Consider the following 25,014-nt stretch of genomic DNA (forward strand, 5'->3'; position numbering starts at 1 on the left):
CTAGGACTAGTTGTTGCAGACCCAGAACATTGAAATTGTCAGCAAGAGCCAGCGTCCAACTGCTAGTGAAATGTGTAAGTGCATAGATTGTACAACATGCATAGCTGATAACCCCTATAGGTCACATGAATTAGCTTCCTAATGGGACAGAGCTGATTTACCCATTTATGGAGCGGAGGCCAAGGGCATAATTTACAGGCGGTAGTGAACAAATTCAGAGCGCTGGGGGACACAACACAGCACAAATTAAAATGCCAGGACATTGGCATGGACATTAAACACGCGTTTCATTGTATAAATTACAATTATTATTAATGATTTAATTCCTTTCAGCTAGCGCTACCTGTTCACTACCATATTGCCTTACTGACTGAATTAAAACGTCTCCTACTGTTCGCAGAATGCAAAAAATGGTTTTAGAACGTGAATCAAATTATACGAATAAAAAAATAATGGAGCCAACAGAATAGTGTGCATTTCAAAATGCCGACCAAGTTTACGCTTCTAATTATCATTGTATATCATTGATCAATGCAGACATGGGTAGCAAAATAATGCACTAGTGATTATATTGAAATTGTTTTGCCTCCTTTGTCCTGTGAAAAAAAAATATATCGATATTATAAATTATGCTGTACATTCAGATGACGCTCGTTACAACCCCTCACAAGTATAACAAATGCTGTTTGCCCTGTCTTGATTCAGATTGTTACACTGTTTGTTATCTAGGGAGCAGGCACTCATCCCGCTGAACTACCTTACAGAATATACATAGATGCCAAGGTTTCAGATTGCTTATGTATGGCAGTTTGATAATTTCAGTGAAATTATGAGTGATATTCAGCAACTATGAGTGACACTTTCTTGCGAACAGTATAATGCCACCCATACTTAGTAGTAGCATGGCAAAGCCCACAGCCTAGGTCGGACACCTGTTGCTATGCGAGGCTGCAGAGAAACAATATATTAAACTGAAATTTCAATAATCTGAACTGTCTCACATGCAGGCGCGAGAGATTGGGGCGATGGGTGTTGCAAGCTGCAGTGGCCTCCTGGTTCGGACCCTGGCACGTATTATTGTGTATATAAGCACTGCCCTGCCTCATTTAAAGTAGGAGGGACCTAAACTAGTTCCACAGTCGAAAACCCTGTCCCGTTCAGCAGTACCACAACACCTTCACGTCACATCTTTGGTGGAGGAACTTTAGGAAGGCAAATTAGCCCACTTAGGGAAAGTGTCCCAATGTTGCTCTTCCTGCCCACGATCGCCATGAAAGGCCTGGTGGTTACAGGCAGGAAAAAACCCAAATAGTGCCCTCTATGCACTTGGAAACAACCTCTTAGTGCATCAGGTGCATCAAACAACAAAATGCTGACCCGGTCGGAAATACAGTTCAGTGGTCTTGCAGAGAGGCCTCTTCATACACGTACTGAACAGCAGGTATGATGGGGCACGCCTGGTGTTTGGGGTAAGCTGTTCCATGCTCTGAACAGGTGTGATGCAAGAGGCCGGCACAGCACAGAAATATTTTTCTATGGACAGGTATTAGCACAAAAATAGCGCCCCATTCTATGCCGTACTTAGTAGGTACGTGTCATGTTCCGGACACCGAGGGCGCCCATGCAACTCCAAGGAGACACAGGGACATGTGATAGATGGCAAGGGGGCAAGCGAGCAAAGAAAACCACAATACTACCACTGGCCTAGTGCACAGTGGTAGCAGTAATGCTGACACTCTCACTGTCAGGAGTTCTCAGACTATCAGTAACTGCTCGAGCTGCATGACAGTCCCAGCCTCGGTAGCTGTGCAGCACTAGCATCACGGAAAGGATGCTGCTGCCGGGTCAGCACACCGCATGTGTGCCATATCGAAACCGAATGTTTCACTATTGAATACGGGAGTCTTTCCAGTCATTGTGAGAAAAATAAAATGTGTACATTAGGATGCTATCTTAAACCTTTGGTACACGTTTTGGTAGACTAAGGTTACGTTTAGTACTAATGTTTTATTGCATTTAAAATGTGTAAAATGCATTTTATAATTCAATCAATCTGTTTCTTTATAATACATTAAGTCTTCTATATGTTTCTCCAACTTTTCGATTCTGAATGAGCCTTCGATTATTTACTATTACATAACCGCGCCTCGCTAGTTTGAGTGCTGCCCTATTTTAAAACCTAGTGCAGTTTCAAGATTTGCGTGTTTTCCTAACCTTCTGTGTCACGTGCATGTGCTAATGTCTATAGCCTAAGTCAACTTATCTGTAACGCCTCCCAAACAGTGTCAAGTGGGGGGCTGATTCTCCCAGCAATATGCAGAGAGCGGAGATGCAGGGAAGCTAAGAAGGTGTGAGAAAAGACAACAAAGCCTCGTTAGCAAATAAATGGTCTTTTAAAGACCTGTGGAGTGCTGGTGTGCGGCTGTCTGTGTGCAGGGAAACTGTCTCAGCCTGGCTGACGCACACGAGAGGGGGGGGGGCTGAAGCTCTTTGTGCCCAATGACGTTGCGCGCCATTAATCTGTCCCCGAGGCCCCAGAAATACACTTGCCAAACATGCAAAAGAAGGGCTGGGGCAGCAACAAAAGGAACAGGGGCTTGGCAGCCCGGCAACATTTACTAGTATTTTGCAGTTTTTACATATAAATACAGACAAAGGAAAATTGTATTCCGTCTGTATTTATGTGTAAAAATCCGTTTAAACGGAAAACCGGGAGCCCTAGTTATGACGAAAACACTCGTACATACCGCACTCATCATTTGCGGTCCGCTGACACCAAAAACGTCTGTATCCGACGACCTTTATTGAATGGGTTCAGAACCACAGACCCTCCTTTTGCCCTTACATAGGCAATAAACCCAAACCCATGTCAGTCTGAATCCAGGTCTATATTCATCAGATCATCAAGATGTTGCTGTAGCATCATCCTAGTACTTAGCAACTCTCTCTGGACAGGTCTCCTCGCACATGAAGTAGCACAGAGGCCACATATAGCAGGAGCACACTGTACACAGAGGCAGAATAGGAAAAGGATAGCTAAGATCATCCCAATGACCATCAGAATCTTCCATCCCCACGTGGATATCAATTCCCAAAACCATCCCATCAACGACCAATCTCCCTCGTCTATATGTACAGACTCGGAGATCTTATGTAGCTTGGAAATGGCCTGAAAAACTGTTGGAGCGTTGTCTGGAATGAAAACACAGCAGCTCGATTGAATCAGTTTACACACTCCACCTCTATCTGCAATATGACATCTAGCGCAACTCTGTTCTGAAGAGTCATAAGTTGATCCGACTGGAGCTCAGCAGTCAAGTTACTAAGGGCACCGGCAGTTTCGACTATGGTGGACTCAACCACTCTCGTCAACTGTCGAATATTCCTGCTGTTAGCCATAGGTCCCCTGAACAGCAGAAAACCCTTAAAGAAATCTCCCAATTCTTGTCCTGCAGTATCTTCCTTACTGAAGACACCTCTTGCAACTCTCGTTTTATGGTAATCTGCCACAGCTGTAAATGTGGGAGGCAACAGGAACGAAACAAAACATGTGCCCGAGAAGTCAGGGGGTAACCATGTGTATGCTTTATCATAGCAGATGAAATAGGTACCCTTAGCTGCTAGGAACGCCGGGGAAGTCTGAGACGCAAATACATATGTCTCAGTACAGACACTCTTCCCCAACTGAGCTCTCGGATTCTTGCCATTACCTTGCAGACAATAATGACCCTGATGGGGCACTATCCAAATCGGTGGAGAACTTTTCGCTCGCTGGTTAACACTCAGACTGACTCCATATCCAGTAACGTTCCACCCAATGTATGCTTGTGTCTCATCTCTCGGGATAGTCTCATAGGAACTAATTCCTCTAATCATGTCGACTATACCCTTGACCAGAGCACTAGTCTTCGGACTATCTTTCACGGAACGTTGGCGATAGACTCCATGAGCATAAATGTACATCGTTCTATATGCCCAAATAGAACCATTGTAGCTAAAAGGCAAAGCCAGGTACAGAATACCTTTATCGGTAGTATGGGGCATAAGGCCACAAACCCAACAATTAGTCGTGTTCATTACTAGCTGGTGTTGATGCAGGAGTTGAATAAAGGAATTATTAGCAAATTTCAGTCTTCTAATGATTTCATGTTCGGGCGAAGGGTGAAAAGAATGAGAAGAAACAGTAGGAGGAGGTATAGGTTGCGTAGTGGGCATGAGCGTCACTTGAAAAGAGAATGTCACATATCCAATTAAAAACATCATTAAGCTAAGCAACATAAACAAACACAATATTTAAAAACATTTTCGGCTCATCAATTTACAGATTTTGCTTTTAAAGCTTATTCTTTCAACAGGTCTCTCCATCTCGAAAAACTCCATCCTCTCTAATTGCTGCTCGCAGTGGTAGGGTGTTCTATGCTATAGATGGCGGTTCGAAAAACAAAAATCAAAGTAGTTCCTCGGAGGAGAGTTAACCTGCAAAAAAATCAGTAAATGAAAGAATTTCACTTTTTTATTTGTCCTGCGACTCTCGGTCTCAAATTATAACGCTCTTTGCCAGGCAATGTCTGTTCACGGAACAGTAAGTCAGGTTCAACAGTGTTCAAACGGTTCAATGGAGGCACAGCTTCTTTAAGAAGAACATCACTTTCTTGCTCAGTGTTCGTTCCAATCAAACGGACATCACTGAAAGGCAGAAAACGAGGCACGGTCTCAGTCTCAGAATCAGGAAGTCCTTTCTGGACCCACCGGTCGTACGGCAGAGGCAAAGGGGCCCTCTTACAATGTACGCCGTGGATCCAGTTCTTTTTACCGTGCACTCGCACTGCAGAACGGGTAGACAATAACACTAGATATGGTCCTGTCCAGCGGGGCTGCTCGTTCTTGATCCGCTGAAAGTTTTTCACCAGGACCCAGGATCCAGGTTCAATGGCGTGTCCTGGATCTTCAGAAGCTTGTGGCAATGTATCGTGAACCTGTTGATGCAAAACACGCAATTTAGCCGTCAATTCATACAGGTAGTCCAGCAACACAGGATGTTCTATTTCGCTAAACTTCGTCGGCCGCGACACTCCCCAAACATTTGCCGGGCGACCAAAAACTACCTCGTATGGACTCAAACCCATTAGTGAATGCACAGTCATTGTAGTGGACAAAAGGGCTAGAGGCAAGGCATCTGGCCATTGTAAACCAGAGCTCGCTTGAATTTTGGCTAATTTCAGTTTAAGAGTGCCATTATAGCACTCGACTAGACCAGCTGATTGGGGGTGATTTGCAACGTGAAACTTCTGCCGAATTCCTAACCCATCACATACTCTCTTCATCACTTGACTCACAAATTCACTCCCATTGTCACTCCAGATCATTCTCGGCAAACCATACCTAGGGAAGAATTCCTTAATAAGGGCTTTCGCTGTGGACAAGGCAGTGTTATCCTTCAAAGGGTAGGCTTCCACCCATCTAGAAAAAGAGCAAACAACCACTAACACGTACTTTAGGTTGTTGCACCTCTCCATGTGGATGAAATCTAGCTGCAAAGCCTCAAACGGATATGTTGGAGGAGCAAATTGACCAGCTGGAGTTGGAATTCCCTTACCAGGATTGTACATCAAACACACCATAAAGTTCTTACCCAGATTCTCTGCACACTTAGGAATTCCAGCATTCTGCCAAACCAGAGCCAACAACTTGCAAATCCCTTTCACGCGGATATGAGCCAATCTATGAGCCATTGTAACCACTGGAAGTACATACGCATCGGGTAACAACCATCTCTGATGCTCTGACAAATCAATCCAACAACCATTTGAATCCAATTTACCCTTACTCTCTCTCCATTCATTCAATTCTTTCTCTGTAGCTTCAGCTTGGATGGATTTCACACTCTCAATCGTATCTTCACACATACTTCCATCTGGAACCCATCTCGCCGGACTTGCAACATACATTCGACTCATCACATCTCTTGCAGTTTCTTTTGAGACTTCATCTGCAAACGTGTTACCACGACCAACATCATCCGTAACTTTCTTATGCGCACTGCATTTCACAATCGCTACTTGCAACGGCAGAGTAAGAGATTCAAGATGATTATTCACCAACTGACCATGCTGGATCTTTGTTCCATGCGAAGTCAGGAACCCACTCTCTCTCCACAAACGTCCAAAACTATGAGCCGCACCGAATGCATACTGGCTGTCAGTATACACAGTCACTCGTTTTCCTTTCGCCAACACACACGCTCTTGTCAATGCAATCACCTCTGCTGCTTGCGCTGAATTATGTGGGATACGAGCAGCTTCAACAATCGTATGTAAAGTCGTAACACCATATGCCGCAGTCGTATCACCATTCGGAAGCTTGAAGCACGAACCATCAACCCATAAAGTACCATCACACTCTGGAAGAGGAGTATCCCTAAGATCTATCCTCCCTTTCATTTCTTCCTCAGTCCTAAGAAAACAATCATGCTGTTCGGTAACGTCTGTCTCAGTTGAACTCGGCAACAACGTGGCTGGATTCAACGTGTTGCATCTCTTTATATGCACATTACTCGCTAACAAGGTCAATTCGTAACCCGACAACCGAGCACTAGTTGAGTGCTGTGTCTTGGTACGATTCAACAAGGAATCCACTGCATGTGGAACCTGCACAATCAGTGTATTGTCCATCACCAAACCAGCAGACTGTCGAATCGAAACAGCCGCTGTTGCTGTAGCTCTCAAACAACTCGGCAATGCTCTAGCTACCGGATCCAAAGTCGATGAAAAATAAGCACATGGACGCTGCTTATCGCCAAATTGTTGAGTCAAAACTGACAATGCATATCCCTCTCTCTCGTGGACATACAATGTGAAAGGCTTATTGTAGTCGGGGGTACCCAACACAGGAGCTGAACACAACGCATTGCGTAATTCTGAAAAGCTCTTCTGACATTCGTCAGTCCAAGGAATAGGATTAGGAGTATCCTTAACCGTAAGAGCTATCAAAGGTTTCGCAAGCAAAGAAAATTTAGGGATCCACTGTCTACAGTATGACGTAATACCTAGGAAAGCACGTACTTCTCTCTGTGTCGTAGGCACACTCATTTTCGCAATCGCTTGAATTCTTTCTGGGGTCAGTTTCCTTCCCTCCTTCGATAAGAGGTGACCTAAGTAGGTAACTTCTTGTCGACAATATCGCAATTTCGAAAGAGAAACCTTATGAGGAAAATCGGACAAATGACGTAGCAACGACAAAGTAGCCTCTCTACAGATCTCTTCATTGTCAGCAGCAACTAACAGATCGTCGACATACTGAATAAGAGCAGCACCATCAGGTAAAACCAGCAAATCAAGTTGTGTTTTCAAAGCTTGGCTATAGATCGATGGGCTCTCACAATAGCCTTGAGGAGCGCGCTTAAACCGGAAACTTCGTCCTCCTAAAGAGAAGCCAAAAATATCTCTACTTTCCACGGCAATCGGGATGCTGAAGAAAGCATTCTTCAAGTCAATCACCGAAAACCACGTGGCTGTAGCCGGGATCAAAGTCAGTAAAGCGGTGATATTAGGCACAACAGGAAATTGCGGAACTACAATCTTATTCACCTCGCGGAGATCGATCACAAACCTATATACTGGAGGTTGTGAACAATCAGTTCTCTTCAAGACAGGCAAAACCGGACTATTGCACATATTACCTCTCGTTTCCTCAATCACACCTTTCTCAATCAGATCATAGATGATCGCCAAAAGTGCTCTTTCACCATCACTGGAAATGCGATATTGCTGAATGCGTGGCAATCTAGCATTCGCTTTCAACGTCACAACATATGGCGGAATATCTAGGAGACCCACATCGTTAGGACCAGTAGCCCAAAGAGAATCAGGGAGAGAAGACAATTCAGGTGGAAGTCGATCTTTAGACAAATACATCGGAGAGATTACTCTCTTACCCAATGTAAGATGTACTCCTAAAGGAGAACAATATAGCGTCGCATACAATCTCTTTAACAAGTCCAATCCCAACAAGTTCTCACCACAACCAGTCGTTAGAATGAGGGGTGCTTCGAATTCACAAGGTCCAACAGAAATAGACAACGGACTAGAAATCGGATTCGTAACCGGGGCGCCAGAAAAACCTACTGAAACATTCTTTAGGCCAGACAAAGGTGCGCCAGGGAGTTTAGAGTGCATGATAGAACTCTTCGCAGCACCAGTATCCAACAGAAAAGGCTCTGACACACCTGATGCAATCACTTCAACATAGGGTCCACTCCGATCTACTGGAACTGAAACAACTCCCTCTCTTTGTCTATGGCTGTCCTAGCAATCATTACCATCCACATTCTCACCTTCAACATAGTAATCGTCCGCATAGTACTGTGCCGTCCTACTAGACGCACCATTCTGCTGATCAAAGCTATTCATAGAGTTCTGTGGAGGCAAAGAACGCGCATTCTGACCACGACCTCTACCTCTAGGAGCTTGTTGAACAACTCGACCTCTCATGCCAGAAGCACCATTCGTGCGTTGTAACAGAACCGGACAACTACTCTTAAAATGGCCCTTTTCTTTGCAATACGCACATTGATTAGGGCCTACGGGAAAACGCTGTTGAGAAGACTCGAACCGCTGCGAGTTTCTCTGATATTGCTGAGGTTGCTGATAATCGCGCTGATTATTACGAGGCGGATAAGCTTGCTGTAGAAGAACTTTAGTCTTCAATTCCTTAGTCTTCCTATCCGCTTTCTCTATCTCATCCTTGTTCCTATTCTCATAGTACTGAGCAGTAGCCAAAATCTGCGCTGACGTAGAAACAGCCCAAGCACTCCCAGAATCCTTCAACCTATTGCATAATTCTGGAAGCAAATTATTGACAAATTTGTCAACGAACAACCGTTGACCACCTTCTGTACTCATGTCCTGACCACTGTGGTCTACAAATGTCTCTTCAAATCTAGTGAAAAAGTCGGACACAGTTTCGTCTTTCTTTTGCTTGCGTGCAGACAACTTGTCCCAATTAACACGCAAAGCAGGCATCAAAGTCTTCATATAATCAATAATCCTACCAGGTAGTTCAGTAATTATATCTTCAGGCTTAGCACCACCTACTTGTCTAGTATCTGCAGCTCTAAGATTACCCCATGTATCACCTAATTCCTGTGCATGATCTGTGTGACGAATCTTTCCCCAAATAGGCTGTGGAACAACATTCCCAAACAACATATCTATATCAGCCAGATTCATGAATCCGCAGTTTGAGATAGCTCCTTATAAAACCCTGCTGGATTTTTACGCGGATCAGGCAAAGTCTGCTTAAGAGCTAAAACTTCAGCACGCTTCCATGGAACATGTACCCAGACGCGCTGAAAGTGTGGCGGAATCGCTGGATTAGCAGCTGCATCACCAGGTCTCCAAACTGGAGGAACCTCACACATCGGATATTGATGCGCCTTCCTCCTAACCGACGGATCAGGCTCAAACAGTCGCTGAGAAGGAGATTCACTCCTAAACAACAACAACGTCGCAACTGCTTTCTCAACCTCGAGACCCACAACAGTCCCTTTCGCAAACTCAGAACGTATACGGTACAACTCAGGCGGAGTTTGTCCTACCTCCCCATCTTCCCATTGTTCACGAAGGAAAGAACACATCATATCGAAAACATATCTTTGTTTTGGCACTTCCCATTGATGGAAAACATCCATAACACCCTCAAGATCATAGTGCAAAGGATACGTAATCCATTTACGCGCTAAGTGATCTAACACTGTCCGTTCATTAGGATCAGGCAATTGGCTACGCAATTGCTTACGCTCTACAACAGGAGATATACCCAAAGAACCCAACAGAGGAGAAAAGAGACCAACAACCTCATCGGTCATTCTCTGTCGAGCAGAAGGAGAAGTTAACAGGAGACGGAGCAGAATGAGAAGAAACCAACGTTGGAACATTAACAGGAGGAGTAAACAAGACAGGCGTAGGAGTAGCAGACGAAGGAGGTAGCAAAGGCGGCGGCCCTTGAGAAGGCAAACTCAATAGATGCGACATTAAAGGATCTTTCACAAGATCTTTCTTCTCTTCTTGCTGTTGAGGTGGCAAAGCTGGATAGCACTTGTCTACCGCTAGTTTACGCTGCCTAAGCATCTGTTCGCTTTCTTGTTCTTCATTATCCCTAAACTGTATAGCAGCTTGCACCATTGACATACCTCGTTCTCGTTTATTTTTCTTCGCTAACTTAATTTCTTTCTGTTTGGCTTCCTTGCACCATAAGCGGAAAGAGTCAAACATCGCCGGCCGGACTTTCTTCTTGAACAGTTTACCTTCGAGATTGTCTAAAATCTCTGTTTCAAAGCTACCATAACGGGGCCACTGTAGGACACCGTCTTTCCTGGTATATTTAACCCATATTTCATTATACGCGATGGGGCCCACTCCATGTTTTACGTAGAGCTCATAGGTCGGAGTTCCAATCGGAGGGACCGGACACGAATCCTCCAATCGGGAATCCCTAGTACAACCACAACCAAATATCTTTCCAAATCTGCTAAGACCAGGCATCTTCGCTCACTAGTCTAGCTTCAAACTTCAAGGGAAATCTCAAAACGATAGTCTCGTGAATACACAAGTCCCTCAGCTTTGGGGCCTGCAGGTACCAAATCACAGCGATCCCGAAGGATACCAAAACAAAACTAAGGACTGGGAGACGCTCCACTCATAGTTAACTGAAATGTCGATGGCGTCACCAGAAGACCCGTCTATTGTCTTGCTCTACAAATCGTCTAATGGCTCCAAGACAGGGCGACAGTCAGGGCAGCAGTCCTTCGTAGCCGTCGGAAAGCGGGGAACCTCACAGCAAAGACTTTCGGACCACGACGACATACAGGGGTCGATGAAGTGGCAGGCCTTCCTCCAGAATTTCCACACGAAGCTCCTCACGATTTTCAGGCTTAGACCGGTACCGCTGAAGTCGCCCGACGTTGGGCGCCAACTGAAGAACCGGGTTTTAGAACCCAGCGGCGCCAGGGATAACGCCCGATGTCTTCGGATTCCCCTGCCTCGGCAAACAGAGACACGGGACACTTCTTGATGACGTCAAAGACCAAAGTTTATTGGCTGCAACCAGGAACAGAGGTCTACGAAGCACAACACGGGTGGTTTGCTAGAGACTGCACAAATTCATAGAGCGGAGCATCATCTTTTATGCTAAAATCACATACCTGGCTAGCATTAATTCCATACAAACTGACCAATAGAAGAATGATATTTCAAACATATCGCATGATGACAATCCCACCTTCCGTTGTCCAGCCCACCAGAAATGACCAAGCAAAATCCAATATTCCTGTTCGAACGGGACGGACAAACCCATCATAAAGACCTCAACCCAAATCAATGATTAAGCCATAAAGGAAGTAACAGAAGCAGATGAGAAGCAAGATAGAAGGGTGTGTGCATGTACCATAAACTCAGCAATGTCCTGCTCTTTGATCTCTATCTGACCAGCTGCTTAACAAGGAACTGGCTCAACGAGGTCAGCCTCGGGCAAGGGAGTCAGTTCGGCCAGGTCACACAGAAGTCAGCTAAGATGTACGTGTCCCAAAGACTCGTTCGGCCATAGTCATCGGCCTATGTGAGGTCAACCACACATGGAACCCGAGGGTTCAAACGAAATCCCTGAATACGTAGTGTTCTCATTGATCGGTTATGACGAAAACACTCGTACATACCGCACTCGTCATTTGCGGTCCGCTGACACCAAAATCGTCTATATCCGACGACCTTTATTGAACGTGTTCAGAACCACAGAACCACAGCTAATATTCAGTTCTTTGCATATAACCTCACATGCCCTAACTTAATTTGTTATGCATTGGCTCCTTTTTCTTGGTAACCAATTTGATTTTATGAAGCAGAGAACGAAGTTACAGCACCAGTTATGGTTACAGTTTACAAGACAAGGCAAAGACAAAAACTCATCGCGTCTGTATATAAGATGACAATCATGAAGAAGATATTGACTTTCCAAGCCCAGTCCTTGGTTGCACAATTAAAAACCTTTAGTCCTCCACCACTCTAACCCATTTGCCCCACATTTGATTAATTTTTTTCGGCATCCTTTGGTGGTTGTTGTTGTGCGGCACACCAGTCCTTGCTGAGACTGTGATTGTTTTGGGAGCCATCAATGCGTCAACCCAGTCAGCATCCTCTAGGGACCAAAGTCAACGCCTGTCCCGGAGTTGAGATAGTGAGTTGGGGGTGTTGTTTGTGAGGGAGCGATACATACAGGAGATCCCTCCCTTCCCCAAATTGCCGGTCATCACCTGAGCTTCAGGTGGGCTAGACTCGGGTAAGGAGGTGCCCTCTGAGATGTGGGAGTGAAGGGTGTGACGTAGCTGAAGGTATCGGAAAAACTGGGAAGAGTGAAGAGAGTATCTGGCCTGCAAATCTTGAAAGGAGCGCATGGGGGTTCCACTCCAAACATCCCCAAATAAAAGGGGAAATTCCAATGACATCCTATGATCTGAATCCTCAGAGGTTAGCAACCTCCCGGAGTCTGGAACCACAGCACAAGGGAGTATACTGGGTCAGTTTATCTGACCAGTGTTTGTGCTGCAAGGAGGCCCGCCAGGCTAGGAGTACACCGCCTTTGACCTCAGGGAGAGTTTGAGGAACGGTGTTGCAGTACACCATCCCTTGAATGTAGGACAGGCCCAAGGTGTGTAGCTCCAGATGATACGCCGAGTCAGACCAGCCACCATTAAACCAGTCATGCACGGTGAGGAGCCGGGTCGCTAAATAATAAAGATGCAGGCTCGTCATCCCAAGCCCGCTGTCAAGGGGTGGGATTCGGCATTGGGCGAGGGCCAGCCTGGGCCTCTGGCCGCCCCGTAAAAACCTAGTGGCAAAGCTGTCTATCTCACAAAACCACGGTCTGGAGAAGGAAATGTGCGTATTCTGGAGCATGTACAGGAATCTGGGCAGAATCATAATTTTAAATAAGGCTATTCTGCCCAGAGGGTCCAGTGGCAGCGTTTGCCATTTGTGGATGACAGTGCAGACCCGTTACACCAACGGGGTGACATTGAGTGACCGGGCTAAGTCGGGGAGAAGGGCTACCCAGATCCCTAGGTACTTGAAGGACTGCTGCCGAAGAGGAATCGACGACTGCTAATCAAAGCACTCCTGTGAGAGGTGGAGGGGAACCAGGACAGATTTGGCTGAGTTTAACCGAAGGCCAGAGGGGCGCTCGAAAAGATCCAAGGCCCGGAGGCATCGGGGTCCCGACTGAGCATGGTCTGCTAAGAATAGCAGTACGTCGTCTGCGTAGAGCGCAATTTTATCCTCTTCAAGTCCGGGCCATTTCCATCCTGTGAGAAACTGGTCAGAGCGGACAAGACAAGCGAAGGGCTCCATCGCCAATGCAAAAAGGGGTGGTAAGAGGGGCATCCTGATAGGAAAGGGGCGGGACAGAGATCCATTGACTGGAACCTGAGCCCGTGGCTGACAGTGTAACGTCTTGACCAGGTTGCGGAAGGGGGTGCCAAAACCCATTTCCTCCAGGACCTCCTCACGATATCTCCAATCTACCGAATCAAAAGCCTTCTCAAAGTCTACGAGAAGAAGAGATTTTTAGGGGGTCAGCTGGTGTCGATTCGCTAGAGCGCATTGGAGGCGCCTGAGGCAGTGTCTGGTTCCCCTGAAGGGCATAAAACCGCACTGGTCAGGGTGGACCCGCGTGGCCAGGTGTGGACGTATGCAGTTGGCCAGACAGAGGTGAATATTTTAAGCTCCGCATTAATGAGGGAGATGGGGCGGAAGTCAGAGCAACAGTTCGAGGGAGCCTGAGATTTAAGGATCACCACAATTGTGGCCAAGTCCGTCTCCAGACGGAATGAGCCGCAGTCGATCACTTCTTGGTACATCTCCAGGAGATGAGGGGGCCAGAGTCTCCTGGTAGGACACATAAAACTCCAGGGGGAGTTCATCCGGTATGGGTGTCTTACCCGTAGCCATGCTCGATATGGCGTCATGAATCTCTCCAGGGGTGACCGGAAGATCAAGCGCCTATGCCTCAGACTCGCTGAGGTGCGGAGGGTAAACTGTTCACTCCGGAGGAGGTTTGGGAGCGAGAGACTAGGGGTCCGAGCCAAATAGAGAATGGCGTAATAGGCAGCGAAGCATTGGGCCACCGCCGCCGGGGCACGATGATCTTCTCCATTCGAGTCGATCACCTCAGGGATGATACAATTGGCCATAGGATAGGTGGCCAGACGATGGAGGAGCTTCTCGTTTTTATCTCCCCATCCATATACTCATGCCACGAAAGTCCTCCATAGCAGCTTAGCAACCTCTAGGGAGGTCTGTCTAATCTCATCCCTCAGGAACGCAAGCCTTCTGTCCTGAGCTTCGGTTTTTTTCCTCCAGGGGTAGAATCTCAATCCTAGTGGCCTGGGTCTCCAGGAGTTTGAGCCGGGAGTCCTGTGTCGCGCAGTTAAGTTTGAGTTGGCCTTTGACAAAGCCCCGAATGGTGGCCTTTCCTGCCTCCCACAGGGTACAAAAGGAGGACACCCATCCTTGATTGCTGGCAAAGTAGAGGCGAAGCTCGGCTCCCACCTGCTCTCTAAATTCCTTGTCCTGGAGGAACCAGGCATTGAGACGCTAGATCGGGCGCAGGGATTCGGGAAGATTGCCTATGTCAGCGCCACCAGGGAGTGATCCGATAGGCCTCTGGGAAGGATAGAGATATCCTGAATCGCACGGCAGTCCTGGGCCAGTAGGAAGATATAATCAAGTCACGCATGGGTGTGGTGAGAGGCTGAGGTATGGGTGTAGTGTTGAGTTGCCAGGTGCCAGAGCCTCCAGGCATCCTGAGACCTAAATTGGATGCCCAGGTCGACAGGAGGCCCGACTGGGCAATCCTGGAGGTGGAAGGGGGTGTAGCGGTGTCGAGGTTGGGTCCATAACAGCATTGAAGTCCCCCCAATGGTTGTTGTCCCCAAGGGCAAGGAAGCAAACAGTGAGGTGAGTCACATAAGTGTAGAGGCCAGCAAGGAGGGGGGAGTAGACAGCAAGCAGATTGAAAGGTCGCTCCCAAAGAGTCCCTTCCAGGAGGACAAAACAGCCCTGAGAGGCATGGGTCACCTTGCGTGCCACTAGTGGGAGGGTACTGCGCATCAGGATAGCCACCCCTCTTGATCCCCGATTGAAGCCAGAGTGCCAGACCCCACCATAGCCATATCGCGCCAAGAAGGGGCAGTGATTGCCTACCAGATGGGTCTCCTTCCTGAAGCAGGAGTTTTTCCACATTATGACGTTGGACATATCGCAGGACCACTGCGCGTTTGACCTTATCCAGCAGGCTGTTAACATTCCAGGACACTATATGGAGCGGTATCATCCGGGATGATGATCAGGCATGGGGAACGTGAGTGAGGGGCCAGACAGCCAGTAAGGGTGGCAGATGCGGTCGGTATGCGGCCATGACATGAGGTAGTGAATGCAATAATTTGGTGTTGGGCGATGCACGCTTGCCTTGTTGCTGAGAAGGAATACTGCTGCAAAACACAATGAAAACAAACAATACAAACCGGGGCATCAGCCCCTCCTCCGTTCCTCCCTCTCTATACTTCAGGAACAGAAGCATCTGTCGCCCAAACAGTAGAAAACTAAGAAAGAACCAAATTAAAATGCTTTGGAACAGGCAATCGTCGAGGACCCCTCCTCATAGTAGGATATTCATATCTGTGTCCAACGGGAGATAAAGTTAATAACCAGGCAGAGTGCAGCCCCAGGGATTGAACCAGTGATAATCAGAAGAGACAGGTGGACTCAAGCGGGGCCTGTAAGAAGTGTTGGGCTGCGGCAGAGGTCCGTGTCTGGTAGATCCAGCAGCGATGGGCGAGGCGAAGCAGTCCCAGGATTGGAGCGGCCCGAAGAGCCAGACCGCCGCCCGGCAGGGGTGGCTCCGGCCAGCAGCTTGGGAGTCAGCTTCAAGAGGGGCCTAAAGGAGAGTTGGAGCGGGCGCACCTCTGGCCCCTGCGCCTATTGGAGCGATGGCCCTGCAGTCGGGGGGGCAGGCATGTCCTGCCGGGCACCCCCCGCACTGTTTGCAGGAGGCGGATTTGGGGCACTGAGCGTGAAGGGGCGTTCCTCTGTCGCCCATGTCCATGCCTCTCAAGGGGTGTCGAAGTTCCTCTGTCGCCCATGTCCATGCCTCTCCAGGGGTGTCGAAGAAAGGGGTTTTGCCCTTGCAGACGGGCCGGGAAGAGGAGCCGGTATTGGATGTTGAGGGAGCGCAGCTTCTGGTTGACTTCCCCAAACAAGCGGCGCTGGCCCTGGACCTCACGGGTGTAGTCAGGAAAGATCATAATCGTCTGACCCTCGTGTTTAAGGTGTTGCTGTTTACGGGCCTCTGCCAATATAGATTCTCGGTCTTTGAAGTTGAGGATCCGCATTATGATCGGCCTGGGGTGGGCGCTCATGGTGGTGGTTTAGGAGCAAGTGAGCGGTGGGCCTGTTCAATCGCGAACCATGGAGAGAGGGAACCCTCTGGTATTCATGAGCGTAGCCAGCGCTCCACAAAGTCAACCGCTCGACCCTGCTCCACGCCCTCCGAAAATCAAACCAGACTAAGGTTGTTGCGACGGGACCTGTTTTTGACGTCCTCAGCCCGCCGATACAGCTCCTGGGTATGAGATTGGAGGCGAGCCACCTGGGTCTTGAGCTGCTGAACGTTGTCCTTTACGGTGGAGATGCAAGACTCCGTTTCTTTAATCCGGGCTGTGGCATTGCGGAGATCCTGCTGGATAAGAGTCGTGTCAACCCTGACTTCCGCAATCTTACTCTCCACGGAAGATTGCGAGTCTTGGATAGCCTGGAGGATGGTGGACAGGTCCGCAGTAGCAGGGCCCTCCTTGTCTGCGGTTCCTCCAGTTGCTCCGGAGTCAGTAGTAGTGAAGCAGTCCAGTTTGATTTGAATGGCGGGAGATTTTGATGCTCTGACCCTACCCATGACTGCCGCCCAGCAGGCAGAAAGAGTAAGTCCAGTCCCTGAGCGCTCAGGCGGGAAGAAGGAGGTGGTTGCGTAGGGGGGAGGACCCAGACGCTCCACACCTCGCCACCCGATCGACGGCCGATGTCCTCCTTCAGCAGACCCACTAACGTCTGTGGATGAGAGCCTCAATCGTGCAGGGTTGCGATGGAGGGCTAAGGCTGGCGTTAGGACTAGGACTCCAGGGCCGATGCGCACGAGGGACCAGAATGCAACTCCAGGGTGTTGAGGTGGTGGGCGAGCTGGTGATCAAGGGAGGGTGTAGGGAAGAGAGCAGGAGGACCACCCGCACCCCGTCGCCCGATACTGTGGCCGAGATCGCACAGAGGGTTCCTAGTCGATTTCACTCGTTGGCCCGTAGCTGTCCTAAAGAGGGGATCCAACCACAGAGGTGGGCCACCGCTGCCCGAAATAGCAGCTGAGGCACCTTCCGCTCCTCACCGATGTGCCAGGGGGCTCCCCCCACTTCGTGGCCCTCAGACCAGGGTCCCCTCAGCCAGCCAAGCAGGGCACGGGAAGTTTCTCTCAGACCTCAGATCGCGCCAGGGGTGGGTGGGGCCCGCACAGGAGATGGATCTCCTCTGACACCGCAGCGACGGCCGAATCCCCCACCACCCAGGGCCAAGGACAGGCGCAGCAGCAGTCTGGCTCCAGCAGACAACCCTACTCCTCACCTCTGAAGCAGCCTTCAGCCAGGTCCCCAGGCGCCCAGGCCCTGCCGCCAATGTCCGCGTGCAGGCCCTTCACGGGAAGGGGGCCTAGAACCAGTGTGGGCTTCTGTGACTCTGTCCCGGGCTCTCTCAGGTTGGGCCGGGATGGCTGAGGGAACACACGTCTCCCTCCGTCGCTGTCCAGACAGCTCTTCAGGACATCACCAGTGTCGCAGCACCCAGCTGGTGCTCGAAAGCGACCCCCCCGGAACGCAGCCACAGAGCTGGCGGTCAGTCGTGTGTCCGGGTGCACCCACGGCTCAAACGTAACTCCGGAGCATGCGGCAGGCCGGCCCTCCCAGGCCGCTCAGAGCGCTCCAGGCAGGCAGAAATAGGCCATGGCTAGGGAGAGCCGGCTCGAAGGGTCGAGCCAGTGCAGCGTCAGCCGCCTCTCAGTATCTGCAGGCTGCTATAGGAGGCAAAGGCTGGAGTCGTGGAGGGGACCCTCTCCCAGGACCCACACGCCGCTCGATGCCTGCGGCTAGTCCACTCCCTTCTCAGGTGACCTCATGCGCCGGAGGCGCTCCCGGGAACCCCAAGGTCCACAGCAGACATGCAAGCTGCAGGATTCGGCAGGGCCAGTGCAGCACCGCTGGCCAGCACAAAGAGAGGGGGGTGGTGAAGGGGGCCCAGGCCCCACGCTGTGTGACCAAGCAGCTGATTCCCCCCCCCCCCCATCGGCAGGCAGTCCAGGCCTCCACACGTTTGATCCGGGGCAACCCCTCTCATGAGGTGGAAGAGTCTCCTCCTCGCCGCTGCCTGAAATGGCTGCCGAAATGCCCAAAATGGCAGCCGGCGCCTCAGCCCACTATACGGAGCCACAAGCACTGCAAGGACCCAGAACCAGGCACCAGGGAGACCAACTCCCACTCCAGAAGTAAGGCTGTGAGGAGCCGGCAAAAGGCTGCTGCGGTGGAAGCAAGGCCAACCGGAACAGGGAGCCCAAGGCAGGCCTCCTGCGACGGGCAATTTGCAGTTTGGTGAAGGGGTGATCCACAGAGCACCTGGGGCAGGTATTGCGTCTGGGTGCGGCAGGTCTCTTAATAGGCCCGGTAACCACAGGGAGGTTCCGTTCCACACCGCTGGCGATGCAGGCGCCACGAATCAAGGGACGAAGGCTGCCATCTTGCTGGGAGAGCACCGCGCCAGTGTGTATAACTATTCTGCAGCATCATGAGGCGCTCTGCGGCTTTAATTTCAGTGCCCGCCGGTGCAGCAAGTAGATGGCAGCGGGCTGAGGGGTGGGATGAGGATAAGGACAGGCGGACCTTGGGCGGATGACAGAGGGGTCCAGGAGCACTCTTGAAGTGCGACCACCATCTTGACGCGGAAAGCCACTCCCCCGGCATTAGCTCCCTTTTTGCACCACAGTGATACCTTTTGTCCTTTTCCAGCCTTCAGCCATTGCCACAATCTAACTACTGTCGCCTGTGCCAGGTAACTCCATGATGTCAAACCTGTTTCTAATCTTACTGCCTAGATCTTTACGGACCTTGGCAGGGGCAGTAAGTGTTCAAATATTTCCCCTCCTCAGGTTCCCAGTAACTTTTGCCACTTAGGCTTAACAGCTCTGCTCGATACTGGAATTTGAGGAGGATCATAACAACTTAGGCTTTTAAAACAGGTCTGGGCAGCATCTCTCCTTAGCCTCCTTTAAACTTTTTGAGACCGCTAACCTAAGTGATTCAATATGTATACTCCACTTTAATATATTCTCAAACCATACACCAATATACTTTTATTCATTTACTGAATCCAGTTTATTAAGGCCTAAATGCCTCATGAATTTCACAGTTTTTGTTAGCCAAAACCTAGGACTTTAGTCTTTTTCATGTTTACCACAAGCCTTTTGCGATCACAATATTCCATAAACACATCCAGCTTCTTTGTAGACTGATCTCTATTATGTCCATAATCACAAGATCATATTTATACAGGAGACATACTGTATGATACCCATTCATTTGGGACCTGACCCCCTTGGCTGCAGCTAGAGCTACTGGCAAACCTGCTATAAATGTAGAAAGATAAGGGGGCTAATGTATCCCAGACCCAGCCTGTTATTAATTGGTATCCGTAATTTTTTTCTCTCCATTTTTTTATTGAGTTTTTTGGAACATCCAACAACAAGACTCAGCATTTCATAAATACCATACACAGTACATACTTATTTATCATGTGACAATCGACCTTAGTTGACGACAATACAGACAAGCAATATACACCTTCTGAAAATAGAGCATCCCCTCTCATGTTTGCCCAGTGTGCAGGTGTACAGGCGGTCCAACTTGTTATGATAATTTCTAGTGGTCCGCAGAGGTCAGTCACAACAACAGAAAGAGAGTGTGTTGCCACCCTATCGTGAGTGTAAAATTTTGTGTTAAAGCAGATGTGTCGTTATCATTGCTAACAGAAGTGAGTCGGTAAACATTATATAATTCCCCAAAATGTTTGGGTCTGTGGAGGAAGAAGTTCACTGAAAATCTCCTTCTGCGTACTGCAGTATGCATATCGTTCTTCCATTGGGAAAGCGTAGGAAGAGGACCTCTAGACCAGTTAACAGCAAACCTGCGTTTGGCCAATAACATCCCCATATCAACTAACCTACGAACACCTTTAGGAATCCGTTTAGAGTAGCCCAGAAGTGCCAGTGTGGGATCAGGGTCGAGAGTCAGCTGCGCGATCTGACCAATTTCCTTGAAGACTGCAGCCCAAAAGGCGGCTATACCTGGACAAGTCCAGGCTAAGTGGAGGAAGTCCGCCAAGCGCGCACAGCATCTATCACAATGCGCGCTCTCCGCAACCCATATCTTTGTAGCCTCTCCGGTGTATAATACACCCTGTTGAGGTATTTGAAATGTATCAGACGGTGTCTTCCATTAAGTGAGATCCGCTTCGTGCTGGTGCAGCAATAGGACCACATATTGTCGTCTATATCTATACTCAGATCCTGCTGCCATGCTAAGCGTGCTTTAGTGTAGTGGTTCGCCCTATATGACATGGATGCATTATAAATGGTCGCAACAATGCGCTTTGGGGATTTCGCACGTATACGTATACTAGCGTTAAGGCCAACAATTTCGGCGGCTCTAGATATTCTTCCCCTAATAGCTCTCTAAGTGCGTGTCTCGTTCTATGAAATTGGTATCTTGTCAATATAGTAGGTGTCGGTTCCGTAGTACTGAAGTCCTCCCAAACTCTAGCGAATCCGTCATCAAACAGCTCCCCAACCGTGCGTATACCTAGAGAAGGATTTGCCTGCGTGAAACCTCTCTCCCTACATGGATGCAGCCACATGCACCAGTCTAGCTTCGCTGCTGGGGAATAAAGAATCGCACCAGCCTGTAATTGCAGTAGGTATTGCCAAGCATGTGTCGTGGAATTAGTGGAGTCCAATATACATGTCCTATGATCAACCGCTTGAAACAGCAACGCAGGGAGCGGGAGCGGATCTGCCACTTCCGATTCTATGCGTAAGTGTGGTATATTTGGGGAGCCATGCATCCAATAGTACGCATGTGCACCCTGTGCAGCTCTATAATATAAATGAAAATCAGGCGCGGCCAAACCACCCATAGAGTAAGGCAGCACCAATATCTGCCACCTCACCCTCGGCTGCTTACCAGCCCATGCCAGTCTGACCATCAGTGAAGTGAGTTGGTCAAAAAAGGTTAGTGGGAGCACCATCGGTATATTAGTGAATAAAAATAGAAGTCGCGGTAGGACTATCATTTTCATGATAGATATTCTACCAAGTAGAGACAGCAGCAGCTTTATCCATCTTTTCCACGTCATCTTCCAGTTTGCTAAAGGCTGTCCCGTAATTTTCCCTAAATACGATGTCAGAGTCCGTGTGTATTTTAATACCCAATTATCTAACAGCTTCTGTAGACCACTGTAGGTGATAGTCTAGTTCAAATTGAGGGGTGGTAGGTGTAAGAGGAAAAATAATGGACTTCTACCAATTAATATGTAGCCCAGAGAGTCATCCAAACTTCACCACCTCCTGTAAAATTGCCGAAAGGTCAAATTCAGGGTGTCTGATGTACAGAAGTGTATCATCAGCATATTTTGTATCGTGAAAAACATATACCTCGGTTCCCATGATACTCCTGCAGTGCACATGCAAGTGGTTCCGCCACTATAGTGTAGAGTAGTGGAGATAATGGGCAGCCCTGCCTTGTACCCCGTGATATGGTGATGGAGTCCGTAACTATATTACCTATTATTATACGGGCCGTGGGCTTGCTGTAAGGTGTGCCCACTAGTTGCAGGAAGACTGGACTGACTCCCATCCTGGTCAATACATGTGTCATGAATGGCCATTCCACCGAATCAAACGCCTTCTCTACGTCCAAGAAGACCGTCACTACTGGTGTATCAGGCTTGATATGATGTAGGGTACCAAAGACCGTACGTATATTGTAGGTTAATTTGCGACCGGGAACAAAGCCCGCTTAGGAGACTAGGGAGATAAGGCGATTAGCTAGGATTTTTGCGCATATCTTCGTGTCTACATTAAGGAGAGACAAGGGACGACATGGAGGGTGGCATATGCCCTGTAACACACATGTCATCAAACAACATAGACAAATGTGAAAGCAGCAAATCTATAAACGCCCTGTAGAAGGTAACCGTGAGGCTATCAGACCCCGGAGCACTTCCTGCCCTCATACTAGTTAAAGCTACAGTGATTTTTTTTCTCTCTATGGGTCTCATGAGAAATTCCCTATGTATATTGGATAACTACAGGAGTTTTATGTGTGCCAAGTAGTCTATTATATCTTCCTCAGTTGCGGTGTTCTTAGATGCGTATAGCTCAGTATAATATTGCCTGGATCTCTCCGCTACATCTGGAACCTCAGTTAGAAGCTCGCCCTCAACTGACCTGACTGCGACTGTTTGCTGCGTAACTCTACGATTCTTAAGTGGTTGTGCTAAACTGACCCCGGTCTCTCACCCTCACCATATATTCGCGATGTAGCATATTTGCCCAGGTGTTTAATTTCATCGTCAGCAGCAGAATGGTATTTTCTGAACAGCTCAGCGAGCCTCCCCTTAGTCAAGTTGTCTGTGTTGATCAGTAAACATCGCTCTAAAGCTTTGATTTGTGCCTCTAAATCTGTTGGGCGTTTACGGATAGAGCGGAGCACCCTTGAGTGTTTGGATATGGTGACCCCTCTAATATAAACTTTAAAACCTTCCCAGACTACCTGGAAATCATCCACCGAGCCCACATTCTTCTCAAAAAGGGTCTCTATAGCTTCTGCTAGTTCTTCCTTGAAAGCTGTGTCCAGCAATTAATATGGAGGAAATTGCCAGGTAAATGGGGGTATAAGCCTGGTAGATGTGTCCAGAACCAATAGGATTGGCAAGTGATCAGAAAGCGTACGTGGAAGTACCTGACAGGAGCGGATTCTGTCACAAAGAGGCCATGCCGTAAGCCAATAGTCTATGCGTGTATGTAAGTTATGATACGCTGAGTAGTGTGTATAACCTCCCTCTTGCGGATGCTGCATGTGCCAAGTCGAACCTAATTAACGCACATTCAACCTCCCTAGCAGCAGCAGTAATATGTCTCACAGGACCCCCCAATCTGCCTAAATTGGGATTCCGAACCATATTGAAGTCTTCCCCCCCATAGCTGGTACCCTTCAGAATAACTACCCATTCTATTTGCCAGTGTTTTAAAAAAACTCAGGGTTATCAAAATTAAGGCCGTATATGTAACAATGCATAAATCCATGCCCTTCCCCCGACACCTAGTAATGACATATCTACCTTCGGCGTCAGTGAACAACAGGTCGATTGTAAGTGTAGCCTCAGGGTTGACCCATATTAGCACGCCCACGCATGAGTGGTGAAGCCTGCAGCGTGTATACTTCCATGCAAGCCCCTGCAGCGTAACATGGGGGAATTAGGTGTGAGATGAGTTTCTTCCAGTAGGGCGACATCTATATTATGCCTCGTCAGATAAGAGAGGACCCTACGTACTTTTCTGTGGTCTTTCAGTCCTCTCACATTCCATGTGAGTGCTCTGAGTGTGTCCAGTTTAACATGTTTACAGTCTCCATCTGTTTGCTAATTGGGGGCAGTCAGTGTCACCATGTCTCAAGCGTGCGTGGCATTGCGGTGCTGTCTATCAAGTACGATCGTCCAATAGCATGTGCAATACAACATCTGAGTCCTAACAACCCCCCAACCCCCTCCCACAACAAGGTCCCCCCAACCAGGACCTGACAAATATAGACCCATGAATCCTGTACCAAAACAAACATTGTGCAACTTTGTGTCAGAAAACAACAAACAGTCCCTCCCACCAAGAAGCGACAACAACGGCGCTAAAGAGCCCGGAGCAAGATGGCCGCACATTAGTGCAGCTCTGCTGGTCAGGGCCACCAATCCGCACATAATCCTGCCTAATTCGGACATATCCTGTACTCTGAGGCGGTGGACAGGCATCTTTGACTGAGAGTGCTCTACGGGTGTGCTTCTTTTTAGAATTGGTGCTCCCTACGCACAGATCCGGCCATTGTGAGAATCGGGCCTGGACCTTCGGTGAGAGCAGTGATGGTGGCGTAGGTCCTGAGCCCGCACCAGTGCCTGGTGACTTGCGCGGCTCCCTGACGGGTGGCGGAGCTCTTACCTCTGGCTGGCTGTGAGGAGTGTCGAGGTGAGTTTGGGGGCTATCTGTGTGGGAGGCCTCAGCCTGTGGAGTGAGGACGGCCGCGGAGCCTGCGTTGCAGCCCTGGTGTGACGGGTGTCTCTGCGGCGACGCAACCCTGGTGCCGACGTGCCTTGTGGCTGCTGGCTTGCTGAGCGCTCTGGGACAACGAGTGGCGGCTTCGGACAGCGGAGCTGCTTCTTGGCTTTTCCTCCACCCTTGCAGGAGTGCCCGCCTGGTCACCGAACCACAGATAAGTGCGACACGGACGGCTGTGGCGGGGGGGGCGTACATAACCCGCGCTGCGGCGGTGAACCCGGAATTTTATGTCCCTAACAAAGCGCCTGCTATGCGCGGACTGTTTCTCGCACTCTTTGGGACTGGAAAATCCTGCTGACTCATGCTGTGCTTTGTGTTCCTTGAGAAATTTTACACTGAAACGGTCGCCGCCATTTTATATCCGGGCATAACCCTCTTACAGTGCTATGTGGTGAGCTTCCAGGGATGTGGGGCTGAGCTGGTGCTGCGGTCTTTGCCTGCACTATACCAAAAGGGCTTCTGCATCACTTGGAGATGGTCCTGGTGCTTTGAATACACTTGGTTGCT

The sequence above is a fragment of the Lissotriton vulgaris genome, chromosome 4_1 (assembly GCF_964263255.1).
Source record: "Lissotriton vulgaris chromosome 4_1, aLisVul1.2, whole genome shotgun sequence".
Taxonomy (NCBI): domain Eukaryota; kingdom Metazoa; phylum Chordata; class Amphibia; order Caudata; family Salamandridae; genus Lissotriton; species Lissotriton vulgaris.